Source organism: Crocodylus siamensis, chromosome 1 (genome assembly GCF_052110815.1).
Source record: "Crocodylus siamensis isolate JL-2025a chromosome 1, ASM5211081v1, whole genome shotgun sequence".
Taxonomy (NCBI): Eukaryota; Metazoa; Chordata; order Crocodylia; family Crocodylidae; genus Crocodylus; species Crocodylus siamensis.
Window position 1 is genome coordinate 58089528 of NC_143395.1, and position 21602 is coordinate 58111129.

Here is a 21602-nt window from a genome sequence, read left to right on the forward strand (position 1 = left end):
TTCTGGCTCTCCTCTGGACTTTCTACAATCTGTCCAAATCCTTCTTGAAGTGAGGGGCTCACAACAGGACACAGTACTCCAGGTGAGGCCTCACAAGTGATGGATAGAGTAGAATAACCACTTACTTTGATTTGCAACTAACATTCCTGTTAATACAACCTAGTTTACCGTTAGCCTTTTTTGGAACAAGAGCATACTGTTGGTTCATATTCAGCATATAGTCTACTGTAACCCGTAAATCCTTCTCTTCTCTGCAGTGCATCAGCCTAACCATTCATTCCCCAGTTTATATTTGTGCATATAATTATTCTGTCCCAAGTGCAGGACTGTGTACTTGTTCTTTTTGAATTTCATCTGGTTGATTGTGTACCATTTTTTCAGTCTATCTGGTCATTCTGTATCCTAGCTCTTACCTCCTAAAGTGTGTGCAACTCCACACAACTCAGTGTCATATGCAATCCCAGACTCAGGACAGGCTCCTGAGGAACCCCACTTGATACCTCCTCTGAACTAGACATTGATGACTACTTGTTGAGCATGATGATCCAACCTTGGTGAATCCATGCTGGCTGTTCCTGATCACCTTGTTCTTCTCTAGGTTCTTCATAATATATTCCATGAGGACCTGCTCCATGAGCTTTCCAGGTGTCAAGGTCAGGTTGACTGGTCTGTACTTCCCCAGATCCTCTTTCTTCCCTTTCTTAAAGTTGGGCACTATATTTGCCCTTTTCCAGTCATCAGGGACCTCACCCAACCTCCATGAGTTCTCAAGGAGGATAGCTAATGGCTCTGAATTTACATCGGCCAATTTCATTAGTATCCTGGGATGCATCCCAACTGATCCAGCTTCTCCAGATAATCCCTAACCTGTTCTGCCATTACTGTTGGACTCCTTTCATACTGCCAACTGCACTTGTCACCTGGTGGCTATCCCTATTTATGAAAAAATAAATTTGATAAATTTATATTTATAAATGTACTACACAATCCTTAAGACTCAGAGAAAATCCATTCCCTTATAGAGAAAAAGTAGCAGAAGGGTTAAAAAACACTCTTGGCTAAGCAGGGAAGTTGCAGACCTCCTACAGAAAAAGAAAGAGGCATACAAACAATGGAAGCTTGGGACAGCCTCTAAGGAAGACAACCTGACAATGGCTTGCACTTGTAGAAAGTGTCATGTTTGAATTTTATTTGTCAAGTTAGAGTGCCGATGCCAGCAAACCAAAAGATCTGGTAGGATTGCAAACCATAAAGCCCCCCCAATATTAGTGGCCTTTATTTCTTTGCTGAAAGTAGCATTACAATTGGAGTTGGTTAAAAGTTGTTCTTCACACTTAGAAGCTTGTGATCTGCAGTCATAAGTATTGCAGGTGCTAGTCACAAGGATGACCTTTTGAACCCACTGAGGGCAGCCAAATGAATGATGTATCTGGGCCAAATGAATAATGTATCTGGGTCAAATGCTGTATCTAGGTCAAATGAATATGTATCTAGGTCACTGAATATGTATCTAGGTCACAGGTGAAAAATTGTAATTGGCAGTCAAAAAATCATCCCACTTTAGACACCAGGTGATTGGTCATTGCTGACTATAAATGACAGCAGATTCCACCATTAAGCGGAGAACTCCGAGCACACCAAGGAGACACAGTCAGCAGATTGGCCACCTGCAGACATCTCCCCGCCAGCTGTTCTTCATTTGGCATATCTCGTTCACCGGTTCGTCTGATTGTTTTGTCAATGAGCTCTCAGAAGGTTGATTGAAGTGCATTCCCTTATATGAGCTGTTGACCAGTTCTGGGACTATTGAGTCGGGTAGCCGCACCTATCCTGGGCTTTGGCACCAGGGTAGAAAGCAAGGGCTCGGCTCAAGAACCCTGTGAACCAACAGACCCCTCTAGTTTGTTTTATATTCATGCACTGTAACTGAACGAAGCCAGCTATTCTGCCTATGCTACGACCATCTGTAGTGTGAGTACAATAAACCTTTGTTATAACCAATACGCTTAAGTGACCTGACTCCTCCTCGCCGCTAATCCTCACCTGTCCGGTTATCGATCCCTTCTGTGCCAAGCTGGTCGTGCTGACCTAGGCTCGCAGGTCAAAGGGTACGCCGGTTATGTGGTGCAACAGAAAGTAGATTGGGAAAGCTAAGGCAGAAACTGAACTAAAACTAGCTACAAGAATCAAGGACAACAAGAAGTCTCTCTTTAGCTACATGGGGAGTAAAAGGAAAACTAATGGGAGTGTGGGGACTGCTGCTCAGTGCCTCAGGATACCTGGTCACTACCGCTCAGGAAAAAAATGGAACTCCTAAATGACTACTTTGCCTCAGTCTTTCACAAGACCAAGGGGAACAACATGCCATGTAGGGCACACAACAAGCAGGGCAGGATTGACACCATTCCCACCACTGCCACAGAACTGGTGTATGATCCATTAAAGAAATTAGACATATATAAATCTGAAGGACTGGATGAACTCCACCCAAGAATACTGCAAGAGTTGACCAAAGTAATTGCAGAACCCCTGACATAGGTCTTTCAAACATCAGGGGCCTCTGGAGAAATCCTAGAGGACTAGAAGGGGGTCAATATTGTGCCCATCTTCAAGAAGGGGAAGCATGAAGACCTAGGAAACTACAAGCCAATTAGCTTAACTTCTGTTCCAGGGAAAATCCTAGAAACATTCATCAAAGAGAGTATATGTGACAAACTTGAAGAAGGCATAGTTTCATAGTTGGTAGGGTTGGAAGGGACCTGAGCAGATCATCAAGTCCAACCCCCTGCCATGGCAGGAAAAAGTACTGGGGTCAAACAACCCCAGCAAGGTGTTCATCTAGCCACCTCTTCAATACCCCCAGAGCAGGAGCCAGCACCACTTCACTTGGAAGTTGGTTCCAGATCCTAGCCACCCCGACTGTGAAGTAGCGCCTCCTGATGTCTACTCTGAATCTACCCTCTGCCACCTTGTAACCATTATTTCTAGTCACTCCTGATAGTGCTCGGGGGAACAGGGACTCCCCCAATGCCTGCTGGTCCCCTCTGACTAGTTTGTAAACAGCCACTAGATCCCCCCTCAGCCTTCTCTTCTGGAGGCTGAACAGGTTCAGGTCCCATAGCCTCTCCTCATAGGGCCTGCCCTGCTGCCCCCTGATCATGTGAGTGGCCCTCCTTTGGACCCTCTCCATGTTGTCCACATCCCTCTTGAAGTGCAGCACCCAGAACTGGACGCAGTACTCCAGCTGCGGCCTGACCAGTGCCGCTTAGATGGGGAGGATCACCTCCTTGGACCTGCTTGAGATGCATCTGTGGATGCATGACAAAATATGGTTGGCCTTCCTGACCGTGTTCCCACACTGTCGGCCCATGTTCATTTTGGCATCAGTAACGATTCCAAGATCCTTTTCTGCCTCTGTACTGATGAGAAGGGAGTTCCTCAGCCTTTAGGTATGCTGCTGGTTCTTCCTCCCCAGGTGCAGCACCTTATACTTGTCAGTGTTGAACCCCATCCTGTTCTCATCTGCCCACCCCTGTAACCTGTTTAGGTCCAATTGCAGCCTATTCCTCCCTTGTAGTGTGCCCACATGCCCCCACATCTTAGTGTCATCTGTGAATTTGAGCAGGGTGCTTTTTACCCCCTCGTCCAAGTCGCTGATGAAAATGTTGAACACTGCAGGCCCAAGGACAGAGCTCTGGGGGACCCCACTGCCCACATTCCTCCAGGTCGAAAATGACCCATCCACCACCACTCTCTGGGTGCGGCCCTCCAGCCAGTTAGTGACACATTTGACTGAGTAGGTGTCAATGCCACTGTCCCCTAGTTTTTTTAATGAGAATGGGATCAGAGACAGTGTCAAAGGCCTTCCTAAAGTCCAGAAAGACTACATCCACTGCTAACCCTGCGTCTAAGGTTTTTGTGACCTGGTCATAGAAGGCCACCAGGTTGGTCTGACAGGACCTGCCTCTAATGAACCCATGTTGGTTGCCCCTAAACATAATCTCCCCTGCTGGCCCATTGTGGACATGCGTCAGGATAATTCTCTCAAAAAGGTTACCCAGGATTGAGGTAAAACTAATTGGCATATAGTTTTCTGGGTCCTCCTTCCTCCCTTTTTTGAAAATGGGAATCACATTGGCCCTTTTCCAGTCCTCTGGCATCACACCAGAGTACCAAGTGTGCTCCTAAAGCCATGCCAGTGTCCTGCAATAACCCCTGCTAATTCCCTCAGCAATCTGCGGTGGAGATACTGAATGACAGCCAGCATGGCTTTGTCACAGGCAGGTCTTTTCTGACCAACCTCATTTCTTTCTATGATCAGGTGACTTGTCACCCAGATGAGAGAAAAGCAGTTGACATCATATACCTTGAGTTCCAGAAAGCCTTTGACCTGGTATCCCATGAGGTACTGATCAGAAAACAGGCAGATATTGGGCTCAGCTGAGGAACCATCAAGTGGGTGTGAAACTGGTTGTGGGGTAGGATGCAGAGAGTCCAAATGAATGGATCAATGTCATCCTGGTGAGATGTAGGCAGTGGTTGGTACTTCGCCCAGTGCTGTTCAACATATTCATCAACAACCTGGATGAGGGGGTGAAAAGCCCACTGGCCAAGTTTGCAGATGACACCAAGATATGGGGTTGCGTGGACACACTCACAGATAGGCTGCAGATACAAGCAGACCTAGACAGGCTGGCATATTGGGCAGAATGGAACCAGATGAGTTTCAACATAGAGAAACACAAAGTGCTGTATCTGGGAAGGAAGAACCCCCAGCACACCTACAGGCTGGGCAACACTAACCTGATCAGAACTACAAATGAAAGGGATCTAGGGGGTCACAGTAGACCCCAGTATGAATATGAGCTTACAATGTGATGCAGTAACTGCTAGGGCCAATAAAATGCTGGCATACATCAATCGATGCATCTCCAGTAAAACCAAAGAAGTGAGTCTCCCACTTTACTCAACATTGGTGCAGCCACAGCTGGAGTATTGTGTCCAGTGCTGGGCACTGCATTTCAACAAGAACGTTCTAAAGCTCGAGAGGGTCCAGAGGAGGGCCACCCGTATGACCAGAGACTTTCATGGCAAGCCATACGAGGAGAGGCTGAGGGATCTCAGACTCTTTAGCTTAAAGAAAAGAACGCTGAGAGGGAACCTGATTGTGACTTACTACTATATCAGGGGTATACATCAGGGGCTTGGTGAACAACAGTTCACCAGGGTGCCCTGGGGGAAAACTAGAAACAACAGCCACAAACAACTGGAAGATAGTTTCAGGCTGAACATTTGGAAAATCTTTTTCATACCTAGGGTGTCCAGACTATGGAACAAGCTCCCCACAGAGGTGCTGCATTCATTTACCCTAGAGGTCTTCAAGAGAAGAGTGGATGGTCACATGGCTGGGGTCACGTTGACTCCAGATGTCTTTCCTGCTCATGAAGGGGGCTGGACTTGATGACCCTTTGGGGTCCCTTACAGCCTTATGATTCTATGTTAATAACTTTTTTATGGCCCACCTAGAAGAAGACTTCCTCAAGAACTGCACCATCAGACTCTTACTATACCTGGGATACATAGATGACATCATCATATGGACTTAAACCCTGCAGTGTCTAATAGACTTGGACAAAAAATTCAACAATCACCACCCCTCCATCAGACTATCTCTTGAATACTCCAGCACAGCATTTCCTTTTTGGACCCTATGATTAACATCCAAGATGGTAAAATGCAAATCACCATATACAAGAAACCAAGGACCAACATACATTATCTACACAAAACCAGCAATCACCCTAAACACACCAAGAAAGCTGTAATTTACAGCTAAGCTCTCCGATACCACCGAATTTGCAGCAAGGAGAATACCTGTGATCATCACCTCACAAATCTCAAATGGCATTTCAGCCAACAAGGGCACTTCTTCAGAGAGGTAGATCTCACTTTTGAAAGAGCCACCCAGATACTACGTGAAGATTTGTTGCAGTACAAAAAGAAAATCCCCACAAATCGCATAACATTAGTTATGACATACCACCCTTCCCTGGAACCTACATGGAAAATCCTCAAACAATTGCAACCCATACTAGAAAAAGGCCCTATTTTTAAAGAGGTCTTTCCAGAACTACCCGTCCTAGCATTTAAATAAGCACTGAACTTTGCTATCCTCATCATCAGAAGCAAACTCCCTATGACCCAAACCACACTGAAAGGTTCCAGACTATGCCAGGACAAAAAATGCCAAACCTACCAACATATCTCCACCACCCCCACAATAGCTAAACCCCACAACAGAATCATCACCGTTCCTGGATCTTACACATGCACCTCCAGAAATGTAATATATCTCATCCAGTGCAACAAATGCCATGATGGAAAATATGTAGGAGAAACCACACAACAACCATGCACCAGAATGAGTGCACAATGAAAATCTATCAAAGACGAGAATATCCAACTACCCATGAGGGCACACTTCTCACAGGAAAATCACTTCCTCTCTGATCTCTCAGTTCTAGTCCTCAAAGAGAACTCGGAACGCACCTTTCGTAAACAAGCCTATGAACTTCACTTCATCAACGTACTGGATACTAAAAATCATGGACTCAATATAGACATTGGATTTATGACACTTTAGACTCTGCCTGACATCTGATTCACCAGGTACCTGCCAGACCTCACCTCTTACATTCCTTTCCCCTTGCCCCCACCTTTTCTCTCCTCTCCCTCCTCCACTTTGCTGCTCCCTCCCCCTTTTTTCTGGATCCCTACCATTCCCTTTTATTGCTAGCCTCTTTTTTACCTTGTATTATTACCTCTTTTAGTGTTATCCCTTTGGCCTTTTTATCACCTGTTTTCTTCCCCCTCCTTTACTTTTTGTTTTCCTACTCTACCCTTTTATATTTTCACTGGCAATCCTGTCACACTTTTAGCTTCTCTCATTCCTGCTTTACTGATCTCCAACTATTCCTTTTTTCACAGACTGCCTCTTTTTCACCCAGTATTTTATCTCTGTTGTCTCCCTCTGACTTTTTCTTCTCTCTGCTGTCTTCCCCCTTCCTTCCCTGCTTTTCCTTTTCTCTTGCTTATCTCTACCTATTTACATTTTTACTGACATCCCTCCACACTTTTACCTTTTCTCATTCCTTGGAGTCTCAAACTAGCAGAGACTCCCTATGCCTGACAAAGGGTGACTGCACCCGAAAGCTTGCTAAGAACTTTTTTCCAACTACTCAGCTGGTCTAATAAAAGATATCACATGTACCCAAAAAACCTTGCCTGCCATTAAATACTTCAGCTTCCTCTTCATCATCCATAACTAGATTGCCTTCCACATGGTTTCTTTGTTTGTCTTACTTCTCTTGACATACTTGTAGAATCCCATTTATTGCTTTTTATGCCCCTTGCCAATTACATCTCAAATCATGCCTTGGCTTTCCTAAGTTTCTCGCTCTATGCCGTTACAACACTTTTATACTGCTCTCTACTAATATAACTAAATTTCTGCTTTTTGTTGGATTCCTTTTTGAGTTTTATTTCATTGAAGAGAATGCTGCCTAGCCATGTTGGTCACCTATTGCACTTTTCATTCTTCTGTCGCATTGGGATAGCTTGCTCCTACACCTTTAAAAGAGTCTTCTCAAATATACCCAGCTCTCCTAGACTCTTTTTTCCCTCAAACTTGCCTCCTGGGAGATCCTGTCTACCAGTTCCCTGTGTTAACTAAAGTCTGTTTTTCTGAAATCCAGTGTCTTTATTCTGCTGCTCTCCTTCCATCCTCCCCTTATGATCTTGACCTCTCTCACTTCATGGTCACTGTCACCCAAGTTACCTTCTACCTTCACATCCTCAGTCAATTCCTCCCTGTCTGTGATCTGGAAGTTGAGAAGAGCTTCCTCCCTTGTTGGCCCCTCTCTACATTTTAATAAAAAATTATCCCTGATATACTCCAATAATTTGCTAAATTACTTGTGCATTGCTGTTTCCCCCTCAGCAGATGTGCCAATAATTAAAATCCTTCATGAGAACCAGGTCCTCCATTTTGAAAGTTTGCATCAGTTGTTTCAAGAAGACGTCATTCACTTCTTCCTCCTGATTTGGTGGCCAATAGCAGATGCCCACCATGACATACCCCTGCCACTCCCCACTCTCACCTCTACTGCAAAGTTTTCAATAGGCCTTTTGTACTGCACCTCAGAACAACTATACTGTATCACCTTTATAATAAGGCAATACCTCCTTTTTTCCTCTACCTATCCTTCCTAAACAATTTATACCCATCCGTGACAGTACTGCAGTCATGTAAACTATCCCATTATGTTTCCATACTTCCAATTACGTTATAATTTCTCAGTTGTACTAGAACCTTCAATTCTTCTTGTTTATTTCCCAATGCTTTTCACATTAGTATATAAGCATTTCAAATTCCTAACTGATTGTCTTTCTTCTCTCAGAGAATACTGCTAAGGCTTCTTCTGTAGGTTCCCTTTACTAAGTTTTTATTTAGGTCCCCATGCTCTTCACTTACCTCTGGGTTTTTTTTCTATTCCCCACTGAACTTAATTTTAAATGCTCCTGACTAGACTATCAAGCCTGTATGCAAAACACTCTTCCCTGTCTTTGTCAGGTGGATCCCATCTCTTCTCAGCAGTCCTTCTTCTTGGAATACCACTGCAAGTTTGAAGACTCCACCTATGCAGCTTTGTATCACTCTCCAGGATGCTTCTGCTCCTAGCTGGGACTATACACTTGACTGGAAGGATCTGTTAGGATATCACTTGTGCCACTGACACCTTCACCCTTATACCAAAGCCATCACTTTTGATCTGCTCAAAGTAGCTCCTGGCAGTGCCCATGTGGATGGGTAACATGGGATAGTAGTCAAGGTCCAGATGGGTCTCTTCAACCTTTCCATGATATGTCAGATGTGGACTCCTGGCATGGGACTGACAGTGCTCTGTCCAATAGTTTTCCAACTAAGACCAAGGTACAACAAAGTTGTTTGCTTTGTTTACTTTTTAATCTATTCTTGTATGATTTAGAACATGTATTAACAAGAAAACATCCCTTGCATCCACAGTACTGAATGACCCTATCCCTGTGTTGCTTTATTCCATGCAGTTGATTTGCTATTAATTAGGGGTGTGCAAAGCAGGCCCTTTCAATTCAGATTTGGATTCAGTCCGAATCAGGGACAGTGATTCAATTTGTTGATTCAGATTACTGTCCCTAATTCAATTCAGCTGATTCAGAATCTGAAGATTCAATGCTGGTTCAGAGAATCAGTAATTCAGACACAGATACAGCTTTAAATGTTTTTTCTACATGCCTCAAGGTACCAGCACAACTCATGACCACTGCAATGCTGGGGCGCACGGAGTGTCTCAGAGGAGTGTAAGAGGGCCCTCCATGTGCTCAGCAGTGAACCTGGAAGTGGACCAGAAGTACTTCTGGTCCACTTCCAGGTCCATCGGACTGCACACGGGGAGGACCCTGTGCCACCCTGGCTCAGTGATCAGCAGTGGGGGGACCCTGGGTGCCCCCCCAGACCCAGGAGGCACAAGTCTCCAAGCCAGACAGGGTGGGGGGCTCTCTAGCACACTCCCTGGTAGACCCGAAAGTAGACTGGAAGTGCTTCTGGTCCACTTCCAGGTCTGCTGCCAAGTGCGCTGGGGAACACCCCGTGCTCCTGTGGGACACTGCATGAACCCCAGCATCGCAGCTTTCACTATCCACCTGCTACCTAGAGGTATGTAGAAAAAACATTTAAAGCTGTGTCTGTGTCCAAATCGCCAAATCTTTCCAAATCTCTCCGAATCAGTTTGGAGGGTTCCAGTTCAATTCAGAGGGATTAAAGGGTCCTCTGATTAGATTTGGATTCAGAGATTCAGCTACCAAATCAAGCCAAATCTCTGCCGAATCGAATCAGGGACTGAAGCTTCACACAGCCCTATTATTAATATTGCAATCCCAGATAGGCCTCCAAAGGTTACTAGACATTTTTCAGCAGTATTATGGTATGGCAGTATTAGGTATGGCTTTTACAAAAAGAGAAATTAGAGATGGGGTCTTCATATAAATACGTTGAAATCTATTTGAAAAAAAAGCTGAGTTGGAATAAGCACAAAAGCAAAGCTAGCCTTGGGTAGGGTTTTATCCTTTTAGGACAGGCAAAAGAGCATTACTAATAGGTATAATGGCCTGTAGATCTAAGGTAGAGTCTATTTTATTGTATGTGGGCATGTCTACATGTTCATCAATGTGCAGTGCCTACTAAAAAAGTACTAAATAAATGCACAGTAGACTGCCATATTGTGCATTAGCATGATCACACGCTTTTAGTGTGATGCTTAATGCACAGTGGGGTATTGACCCCATGGTTCATTTAAGTAGAAAATGTCTCTAATTATTTTTAAGGCAGTTTTGATCTCAACCAAATTCTGTGACTGTAGGGCTCATGCACTCTGGAAATGGGACTGCTTCATGTGAGAACTTTAATTCTTAATTGTTGAATGTATATTAAAGTTTTACTCCTATCAGATGCCCTAAGAAGTGCATTTTAGAAGCCTTTCCTTTACAAAAGAAACACTGTAAATAAATCGCTACTACTAAAAATCAAACAAAGAGGAGAAGTTGCATCTCCTTTTACAAATGCTTACTGGTTAGAGCAATGGGAGATCTGGGTTTAATTTCCACTTTTATTTGAGGGTATTTGAACAAACTTTCCTGCCACTTGGGGAATGTCCTAACTAGTAGATTATAGGATTTTCTGGTGTTCCTTTATGGCACTTTGTGTGGAATAATGAAATAGTCATCGGTCCAGTGAGCACAGGAGACTGCAAGGGTGGACATGACTTTCTTACATAGTGGTTAGAGCAGGATCCAGATAAAGGTACTGTTCAGAGAAAGTTGGAGACTTTGGTTCCAGATCATGAACACTGAATATAAAATAGTGGATTATTCACTTGAGAGGGGCTTGGAATCCAGGACTGCTTTTCCCAGGTGAGTGCTCTAACTACGAGGATAGTATTAGTTTCTCTGTCCCAACTAAGTTATATGTCAACATACTTAACATTGCTGCCTAAGTCTTTAATAGATCCAGCCATAAATTTGTATTTTCACTTACCTACAAAACAAAAGATATTTGTATTCATTAAGAAAACAAAGGAAATGATTGGAACCTCTTCCCTTTTTTGGCCATACTTGCAAGGTTTAATACAATTAAATGCCTTATGGGTTCCATGAACATCAAAATGCCACTCATTTTGGATCTATAACCCTGTCAAATAAAGTGCCATGATAAACTTTTTATGGGTCTATATTATTAATCCATATTTTACAATTAATCCATATTTTCCAAATATTCTGAACTTCTTAAAAATCTTATCACTCATTTGGGATTCTCTTTATCCATTATTTAAGTCAGCTTTAATTTTGTTTTACTTATGAAATGTAAAACTATATATATTTTGGTTAAACTCTTTCTTTACATCCATTCTAGCTCTTAGTGAGTTTTATTTATGACTTTAATATGTATTTTCCTTACTGTATTTAGCATTTTAATCTCGTTGAAACTTTTGTTTTGAACCCATATAGAATACCAGTCCCCAAAAATCATTATTTGGTATTGGAATTTTAACTTCCTTCTTATAAAATATTAAACTTTAAATTTACCTGCTATTGTGATAATATTCTCCATCTGTACACCCCTCTCGGCTAACAGTGGAATACTCATATCATTTTTTTTTTCACAATGACTTGGCTTTGCTGCTAATCCTGTTTGGATATATTTCTCTGCTGGCTCTCATGTAGTGTGTCATCCTGATGATTTTCCTTTGTTCCTCTCCCTTGCTCTGGGACATGCTCTTCCTGCTACTGGATCAGCTGGCTCCAGAACTGGGCTGGAGGCAGGTCATTCCAGGAGTTAAACAAGAATGAATGTATTTTATAACCTTGATTTTGTCTACTGAGTATAGAGTTACAGATGACAACATTTCAGTGATTATGCTGTCCCTTTCTTAATATCATAGTGTTGATTTGGGACTATATCTGTGTTTGTTCAGTTGTAATTTGGAATAAAGCTCTTCTGTAGTGTTGGGTTTTGGGGTGTTTTTTTTTACAGAACTAAAACTATCTAACAAACTCATCTTTTGAGCTAGCAACATCCCTAATTTGAATTTAAGATTAATTAATTTTGTGGAGGGAATAATAAATTTGATCTACAGATTAGCTTCTTTCCCCTTTCTCTTTAAAACAAATCTGAGTAATTGATGTGTGGCTGACTGCAAGAGGCTCTGTGTCCATATGCTGTACAGGCTACCCTGGTACATACCTCCCCATACCATGTGTCCCCTCCAGCCTCCTACTGCACTGTGCAGATCTTTCTTGCTGCACCACAGTACATGCCCCAACAATAGGACAGCTAGTTCTGCTGCCTGCCCTGCCCCAAGGGATAGGGGCAGAAAGTGGAAACTGGAGGAGGAATGAGGAGCCAGAAGATCCATGGAAGCAGCTGAAGAGTTAGGGAGGGAGCAATACCTTGACCGGGAGCCTGGGGGCCACAAGTTAATTCCTTGGGGTGCATATGTGGCCTGTGGGCTACCAGTTCACTGCTCTGCTTTAAAATATACTGTTGTCAGTGTTGTGGCAGCAGTGTCCTAGTGTTTCTACCAATCCAGCTTCTTTTTTCCAGGGGAGCCTTGAATACTACCTTTAAAAATTATCTCTATATAATTTAAACTGTAAAAGTTTCCTGAATTGTAAGGTTTATCCCTACAATAGCAGTGTATTCTGTTTCAAAGGATGTGATAGATCCCATCTTTTCTTAATCTGCTTCAGTGAAAACATGATGATTGAAATACTATTGATATGGTAAAATCTCAAAATCCAGACTGTTTAGAATAGGATTGGGATGATTCTGGAGCATCCATTTCCTTGGAAATATGTCTGAAGTGCATGGAAGGTGGAAGCAGAGAAGAACTGGGAGTGAACTCAGAGTATTGCATGCTTTCTATCCCACTTCATTCTCATCTAGGGATTTTAGGAAAAGTTTCAGAGTGTAGTATAATCCATGAGGCTAAAGAGCAGATTCACCTCATTGGTTACCTAGAACTGACATATTTGATCACTGTCTTTGGTACTGGACAACTTTTTTTCCTAAAGAGATAGTTAGCTGTGTTAGTCTGAAGTCAGGCAGAAGGTAGAGCAGGGTGGCACCTTGGAACTGGTTCGGAGGCATCTCACAAAATAGGTTGTTGCCTACAAAAGCTCATGGCTCTGAACCATTTAGTCTCTAGTGCTGCTGTACTCTACCTTCTTTTTTCCTCGAGACCTTTAATGTTGAACAGGGCAGTAACTCCTAGAATGATGCTCAAATACTCATTCACATAACTTTAGTGGATTATGAAGCATTATTCCTACTTCTGTCATAAAGTGAAGTCTCTGTCAGTCTTCAGTCACTAGCATTTCTTGCCAATTATAAACCAGTCCAGGAATCCCACCTATTCACAGAAGCTTTTTGGCTGATTAAACTCCAAGCCAAGCATCTCTTTTTTATTTTTGTGAGTGCTTTGAATGTTCATTTAGTGTAAATTAGTCCATGGTTCGACGTTTGACATTGGAATCATGGACTGGAAAGGCAAGAAGGCAAGGCAAGGTTGGAAAGGCAAGAAAGCATGTAGGAAGATAGGACCAAACTGCTAAGTAACCTGGACACTGGGAGCTATGGAAAATATGAAGGAATTAAGCAGCAATAAATAGAAAGCTTTGCACGAAGTGAAGAAAGTAAACAACCAACAAGGAGACACATCCTAGCTGACAGAATCCCTATACAAAAGCACCTTTTCTTATCATGATTTTAATTCTGTCTTCCTTTTAGTTCTTCACGCAACTAATTGCTATAGTCACCACATTGAGGTTGTGGGATCAAGACTGGAGAATTAAAAACACCTGTTAAATATATATTTCTGCAGGACTGGTCAGAACTTTCAAGTTGAAAATTTCAATGACTTTTCTGTGTTACTTTTATTTTTGACAAAATATAAAAGAGTTATAATTTCAGCGAAATTTCTCTGAATGTTTCATTTCCCAGTTCTATAGGTGAGTAATGAAGGACAAGTCATTATTTCTTGACATTTTAGTTATGGTTTCTTCTTGTACTGTGCAAAGACCGGGGAAACAGTCATGCTATTTATTGTGGTCCTGTGAAATTTGATTTGGGATTTTTTTTTTCCTTTCAAAAAGCCCATGGTCTCCAGCTGAGGCCAAGATAGGTAACTTAAAGTTTTAAGTCTTATTACAGCAATCAAGATACCATGTGAATAATAATAATAAAAAGACAGTCGCAAAGAACCTGGATTGTAGGGTTTATCCCTGCAATCGCAGCATATTCTGTTTCAAAGAAAAGTATTCAGTAGAAAAAACTATAGGAATCTTGCCTTGACTTGTCTGCATTGCAGCGTTTAAAGGTGTGAGTGACCTGCTTGGTTTCAGTCTCTGAGACAATTATTTGTGGTGTGCTGGAGCTTTGATCATTGTTTTTCCTTCATAACATAAAGAACTAGAGCCCTCTGTCACTTCAGACAGGGGAAGAGAAGCATCTGGGAGTTTTAGAGAAGGAACTTCCCTCAGAGCATTGCCAAGTTTCAATCTGTCAGACTCTGATATGGAAATCTTCTGTGTGATGCTGTGCTGAATTCTCAGAATCCACTAATGCAAGCAGAGCTGAATTCTCTTCAGTACATCTCTTCTGAGGCTCAAGAGACAAAGCAGAGTGTAACTGCTGCCCCAGGAAACACTAAACCAGCAAGAGGCATACAAAATATAGCTTTAACCAATATACCTAAACTAAGGGTTAAACTGTAACTTTCTTTATCAGATTTTTTTCTTCCAGGTGGCAGTGATAACTGGAAAGGAAACAGCTGATCTGAAAGAGAACAGGGGCCAAAAACAAGTGCAGAATGAGGTGTGTGAAGAAAAATGGAAGGAAATATGAGACTAATGATCTTGAAGGGAAAGAGCATCAGGGCATAGTCACATGTTAAAATTGACACATACTAATTCTAAAGAGTGTTAAAGTTAGTACATGCCCTAAGCAGTCACAATTTAAGGGTTAATATCCTCTTTTACATTCACATCTCCAACCTGCTTCTAGACCGCTGGTGAGCAGGGCCCAACTCTGCTCCATGTTCGTCTGGCTCACCAGCTCTCTATCATTAGTGTAGTATAGGATTGGACCCTAGTCAGCCCCAGATCAGGTTCTTGCCAGCCCTGTCCACCTGGATGGAGCCTGCAGTGCCCCTGCCAGCCCAAAACAAGCCTTTCTGTCTCTGCCATTCAAGACTGGCCCACTACCCCCATCAACCCAGATTGGGTTAATCTTTAATCTAGATCCGTACTTACCTGTTCTCCCCCAGCTTCTGGCTTCTAGCTCCCCACTAACCTTAAGGAAAGTTCCTGTCCTACTCCAGAGCAGGGGCTGAGCTCTGCCTGGAAAATTATGGCAGGCTGGTGGCAGACAGGTGGATTCCCCCATCTGCCTGTCCCCCTCCTCCTTCCCACAAGGTGTTCCTTGCCAGTCTGGGAACAGGGAGAGAGGGGGAACCTGCCCACCCTCCACCACTGCTACTCTCCAAGTTGAGCCCATCCCCCACACCATCTCTAGAGTGAGGCAAGATGAATGGGTTGCTGGGGGAGGAGGGAGCTGGAGGTGATCCTGGAATGGGAACAGAAGGGGTGCGGTAGGAGTGAGCCCAGAATGGGACCTGGGGGTGGGGGAGGGCATGTGAGGGATAACCTCATTATGTTTCTCTTAAATGGACTTATCTTTGAGGACATTGGTCTGCTGCCTGTCACTCTTAATGCTTCATAGGATAGAGCATCCATCTGAGGCAACTAGGAGCAGTGCTTCCTGCAATGCTGAAGGACCACTCCCAACCCATATTGGCTTAAGTCTAATATTACCCAAAGAGGATTATCTCTGATATGCTCAGAGGGGACTTAGCACATTTTTTCTAGCCTTAATGTGTAGACACTTCCATTTTAAGTGTCCTTAATATATGGGAAAGGTAATGTATAACAACGTAAAAATAAGCTAATGGAAAGATATCTACTTTAAAGGATACCCAGGAAATAGTTTAGTCATAAGATTAAAATCATAGTGCTCTTGCTTTTTTTTTTTAAAATAAATGGTGTGGCGTACCCATTTCTACTGGGTTTTGGATTAGGCCTTCAAATCTTCAAGATTTTATAGTTGGCCAAGAGCCAGCTTAAATTCTGAGGCCAACTCTACAGATCCTGTCTTCCCTACACAAGTTTTACTGATACCAAGGGACATCTACCAGAGTTTGGAAAACTGGTATTCCAGAACCTGTCATGAGGGGAAGTCAGATAATGGTTCGTATTAAAAATAGCCCAACCTATTCATTTTATAAATTTAAGCAGAAAACCAATTACCATAAGAGACCAAATTTTAAAAAAGGAGATTACTAAGTGCAGCCTAACACTAAACCTATACCTACACTGAAATGCCAGGCTGATCTTGAGTCATCCTTAAACAACCTGAGCCCTATGAGATGTCTTTACCTTAATTTGTACCTTACTTTGTGTCCCACACCCAAAGTTGTTCCACATTGTGCTGCTCATTTGCTTCTTTTCACTAAATTGGGAATTCAGCACCATATCTTGGACAGTTCTCCTGCCATTCACCTCCATAATAGAGACCTTGCCCCATTATTGAAAAGGAGAGCCCAGGGCCCACTGACCAGACCAGCCCCTTGATGAGACTTATAAGGCATGTCCAGACATGTGTGGATGCTTGGTTCCCTGGGGACAAGTAGCGGTGGCCACCAGCAAAAATCTAGGGGTCAAAAAAAACCAACAGAAAAAAACCCGTGTGCAACACATGCTCTGGCAGCACACCCTTGTAGCAGGGAGAACACTGGATTGTGTGGCATGTGGCACTGCAGATGTTTGGCAAAGTGGGCCTTAAATAAAATGCCTGCCTGCCCCAAGTGTAGACAGTGATTGGCAGGCTGGGGGCAGATGCAGAGGGTCTGGTGACCAAGTAGATGCTCATAAGCCCAGGGCTGGGCCCAGAAGAGGCAGTTCGGCCATAGGAGCTACAGGAGGCAAAGCTCCATAGAGGAGCCTGTCTTGGCTGCCTACAAAGGAAGGTCGGGCTCTTTAGCCTGGAAAAGCACAGGCTCAGGGGTGATCTGATGGCCACCTATAAGTTTATCGGGGTGACCACCAGTATCTGGGGGGATGTTTGTTCACCAGACCGCCCCAAGGAATAACGAGGTTGAACAGTTATAAACTACTGCAAGACTATTTCAAGCTGGACATAAGGAAGAATTTCTTTACTGTCCGAGCCCCCAAGGTCTGGAACAGCCTGCCATTGGAGGTGGTTCAAGCCCGATGGCTCTCAGCCTGTTATTGTAAGGTCTGTTTTCCTAACCTCTGATCATGCATGTGGCTCTTCTCTGGACTCTCTCAAGCTTCTCCACATCTTTTTTGAATTGTGGGGCCCAAAACTGGACGCAGTACTCCAGCTGTGGCCTCACCAAGGCTGAGTACAAGGAGAGAATGCTGTTCTGGGATTTGCTTGAGAAACATCTATGGATGGAAGCCAGCATTTTAGTTGCTTTACTAGCTGCAGCATCACATTGCAGGCTCATATTCATCTTGTGGTCAATGATGACCCCCAAATCTCTTTCTTCCGTAATGCTAGCCAGCATACCACTGCCAAGCCTATAAGGATGCTGCAGATTTTTCTTCCCAAGCTGGAAAACCTTGCATTTTTCAGAGTTAAACACCATCAGGTTCTCATCCACCCATTTGCTGAGCCTGTCCAGGTCAGCCTGGATCACCCGCCTGTCTTCTGGCATGGATGCTTTGCCCCAAAATTTGGTGTCATCGGCAAACTTGGCCAATCCGCTTCTGACTCCAGTGTCCACATCATTAATGAAGCTGTTGAACGATATGGGTCCAAAGACAGAGCCCTGGGGGACCCCACTGGTCACAGGACACCATGATGATTGACTGCCATCAATTACTACCCTCTGGGTCCGACCACAGAGCCAATTTCCCAGCCAGCAGATCAGGGTGGACCCAAGGCCACAATTGGCCAGTTTTGCCAAGAGTTGACCATGGGATACCAGATCAAAGGCTTTTTTGAGTCAAGATATATGACATCAATCTCTTCTCCCTTGTCCAGGTGATAGGTCACCTGGTTGTAGAAGGAAATGAGATTGGTCAAGCAAGACCTACCCGCAACAAACCCATACTGGCTATCTCTTAGGATGTTGGCGTCAGCCAGTCCATTAAGGATGGCCTCTTTAATAAACTTTTCTAAGATCTTCCCCAGGATAGAAGTCAGGCTGATGGGCCTATAGTTAGCCATATCCACTTTCCTCCCTTTCTTGAAGATAGGCACCACATTGGCCTTCTTCCAGTCTTCAGGCACTAAACCAGCGCGCCAGGAGTTTTCAAAGATCTGTGCCAGAGGCTGGGCTATGATGCTTGCCAGCTCCTTGAGTACCCTGTGATGTAGATTGTCAGGGCCGGCTGACTTGAAGGTATCCAGCTTCTCAAGATGTTCCTTCACGAGGTCAGCATTAATGGAGGGCAGGGGATATCCCTCACTTGGACCTCCCTGTCCTGTAGCAGGCATGGGTGTACCTTGGGACTGATGAAAGACTGCCGCAAAGTACCCACTTAATACATTGGCTTTTTCCTGGGCGTCAGTTGTCAGTTGCCCCATCTGGTTCAGCAGGGGTCCAATGTTGCCTTTGCTTTTCCACTGGCTCCCCATATATCTGAAAAAGGACAGTTATTGTCCTTGATGCTCGAAGCTAGTTGGAGTTCAGTTGCAGCCTTGGCTTTCCTGGTTTGCTCCCAACAGGACCAGACCAGTGCAGAATAATCCTTCTTGGAGGTGAACCCCATCCTCCATCCTTTGTAGGTTTTTCTTTTTAGCTTCAGGAGGTCTGCTAGATCTCTGGAGAGCCAGAGGGCTGCTGTGCCCTCTTGCTGCCTTTGCTCTGAGATGGAATCAAATTAGCTGGTGCATTGAGGATTGCTCCCTTGAGGAGCAACCACTCTTCTTGAACTCCCCTCTCCTTGGGGTCATGGTCCCTTAAAGCCTCACTGACACGCCTCCTGAGCTTGTCAAAGTCAGCTTTCCTGAAGTCGAGGACTTCAATGTTGCTGACTGACATGCCAGCTTTACGGTGGATGGTGAAGGTGATCAGCTCATGGTCGCTGTCACTCAGCTTCCCATCAATCACTAGGTCACTGATTAGATCATCCCCAGTAGCCAGTACCAGGTTGAGCAGCACTTTGCCTCTCATTGGCCCATAAACTTCTTGAGTCGTGTCATCTACACATGAGAGGAAGCTTTGCGACTGCTCAAATTTTGCTTAGTGATCTTCCCACAAGATGTCCGGGTAACTGAAGTCACCCATGACAACCATGGTCCTGGATCATGCGGCCACAGCCAGTTTCTGGACAAACTACTGGTCAAGCTCAGGACTTTGGGTGGGAGGTCTGTAGTAGACTCCCACCATTGTGTCCCCTGTGCTGTGTTCCCCACGAATTTTAACCCAGAGGGTCTCCAGTCATCCACTCTGGTCACCAATATCAGCTTGCAGGGACATAGAGGGATTTCAAAGCAGCTAAGCCTCCCCAAGAGGAGAGCCCAAGACCGCATTGGAGCACAAACCTGTTTCACCTACCCCCCTGGGTGGGAGAGGCCTTGGCCCTCAGCCTCTAGGCTACTGACATCTGACATCCTTGTTTGCCTTGTCAACATTCTGGTCAGATATTCTTATCTGCTATCATTGTGTATCAGTGGAATTTGCCTATTATCAAATGGAGAAGTCATGGTTGATCTGAGGGTTTGGTTCTGTCCAGAACAAGGTATCTGGGTCATAAATCCAGTGCCAACAATTGGTGACTCTGCCAGGATGGGGACTCTGTAACTTTGGGACTGGAACCAGATCCAGTGCCAAAAATTGGGACTGGGACTCTGGGACTCGGACTCAAGGGCAGTATCCTAACCAGTCAGGGAATTTGTTGATACAGAACCTCCGTAGAGGGGTCAGCCAAGACTCGTAGTAGAGTAAGGTTGTGGGACCATGGGTGGAGACCTGTTTGTAAGGTGAAGGCATATGGTAGTTCCAACTAGGGCTGTAAGCAAAGTAACCATGTCTATGTCAGAGTATTTTGTGCAGGACGTTGGTTTGTTGCACTGCTTACCCATGGGCTGGTTGATTGTCCAGGCCAGGCAGAATAGTGTATGTAGCAGGCTTACCTTTTCAGATCTTGGGTTCAGTCCCAGGATTGAGGGTCTGCTGGTTGATTGGTGAAGCCTGCCCACCAATCTGGAGACAGCACAAGGGAAGCCTTTTCTGAAGGGAGGGGTCAAGGAGCAGCTGGACTTGAATCAGAACTGCACCAGCCAGGTCTGGAGAACTTTGGGGGTGCAGCCCCTGAAAAGTATACAAGGGGAGCATGCTCAACAGGCTGGGGAGAGATGATGAGGGATAGTGAGGACAGAGGTGCTCCAGAGATGGCCATCCTCAGGACCCTGCTTGAGCTTCAGCAGCACACAAATTGGTGCATGGGGACCAAGCTCTAGAAGCCACTCAAGTTGGCTTGAGCCTGTGAACCCAGCAAGTCAGTTGGTGTGCAGATCAGCACATGGAGAGCTGGCCCTGGGAACAACTGGCGGCTGCTCGGGCCTTGCATGGTAAGCAGATTGGCACATGGAGAGCTGGCCCTGGGAGCAGTTTGCAGCTGCTCATGCCTCACACAGTGCACAGGTCAGCGCATAGACAACTGCCTTGGAAGCAGCTCGTGGCTGCTCACATTAGCCCTGGCCCTAGGCTGAGTGACTGGAGTCCTGTAGTGTGGCTATAGTTTTAACTAAAAGAGCCCCAGTGCCCAGAGTAGGGCCGGGGAAAGGGGAGAACTCCGGTGTGAGACCAGACAGTCAGAGCCTGCAAGGGCTTGACTCCCATGAGAGAGAGAGACCCGTTGGTGCCCAGTGCAGGGCGCCAGGCCATTGAGGAGAGCAGAAGGCGCCGCTGGAGAGAGGGTCTTGTGGGATCGGCCACCAGGGGACAAGCCTTGACTTCTCCAGAGAGTAACTGGGGAAGCGGGCCCTGCAGGGGATACTGACACGGGTCAGGAGGGTCTGCCGCCTTCAACCTCCATTGCGGGAGGGGCGTGTCCAAGCCCCAGGGCTCTAAAGGTGAGAGGCTTCAGGTAAACCCCTCGGGGAGGTGCTGAGTGTGCTCCCTATTTTGAGGTTGTCGTGCTAAGGGCTATATAGCTAGCGGTATTCTTTAAGGGGGTTTATATGGTTTACATGTTTTAATATGTCAATATGTATACTGGTATTGTTATTTGTGAAGGTTTAAAGAAATATTATGGTTAAGTTACTTGAGTTATATAGGTTAATAGCCCTATGTGTTAATTGTGTTGTATAGGATGTAAGTTATTTAGTTCATATTTGGTATTCTATGTCGATTGTGGAATATTATATATAGTATTATATGTTAATCCTTGTAATACTCTATATTTTATATTAAGCA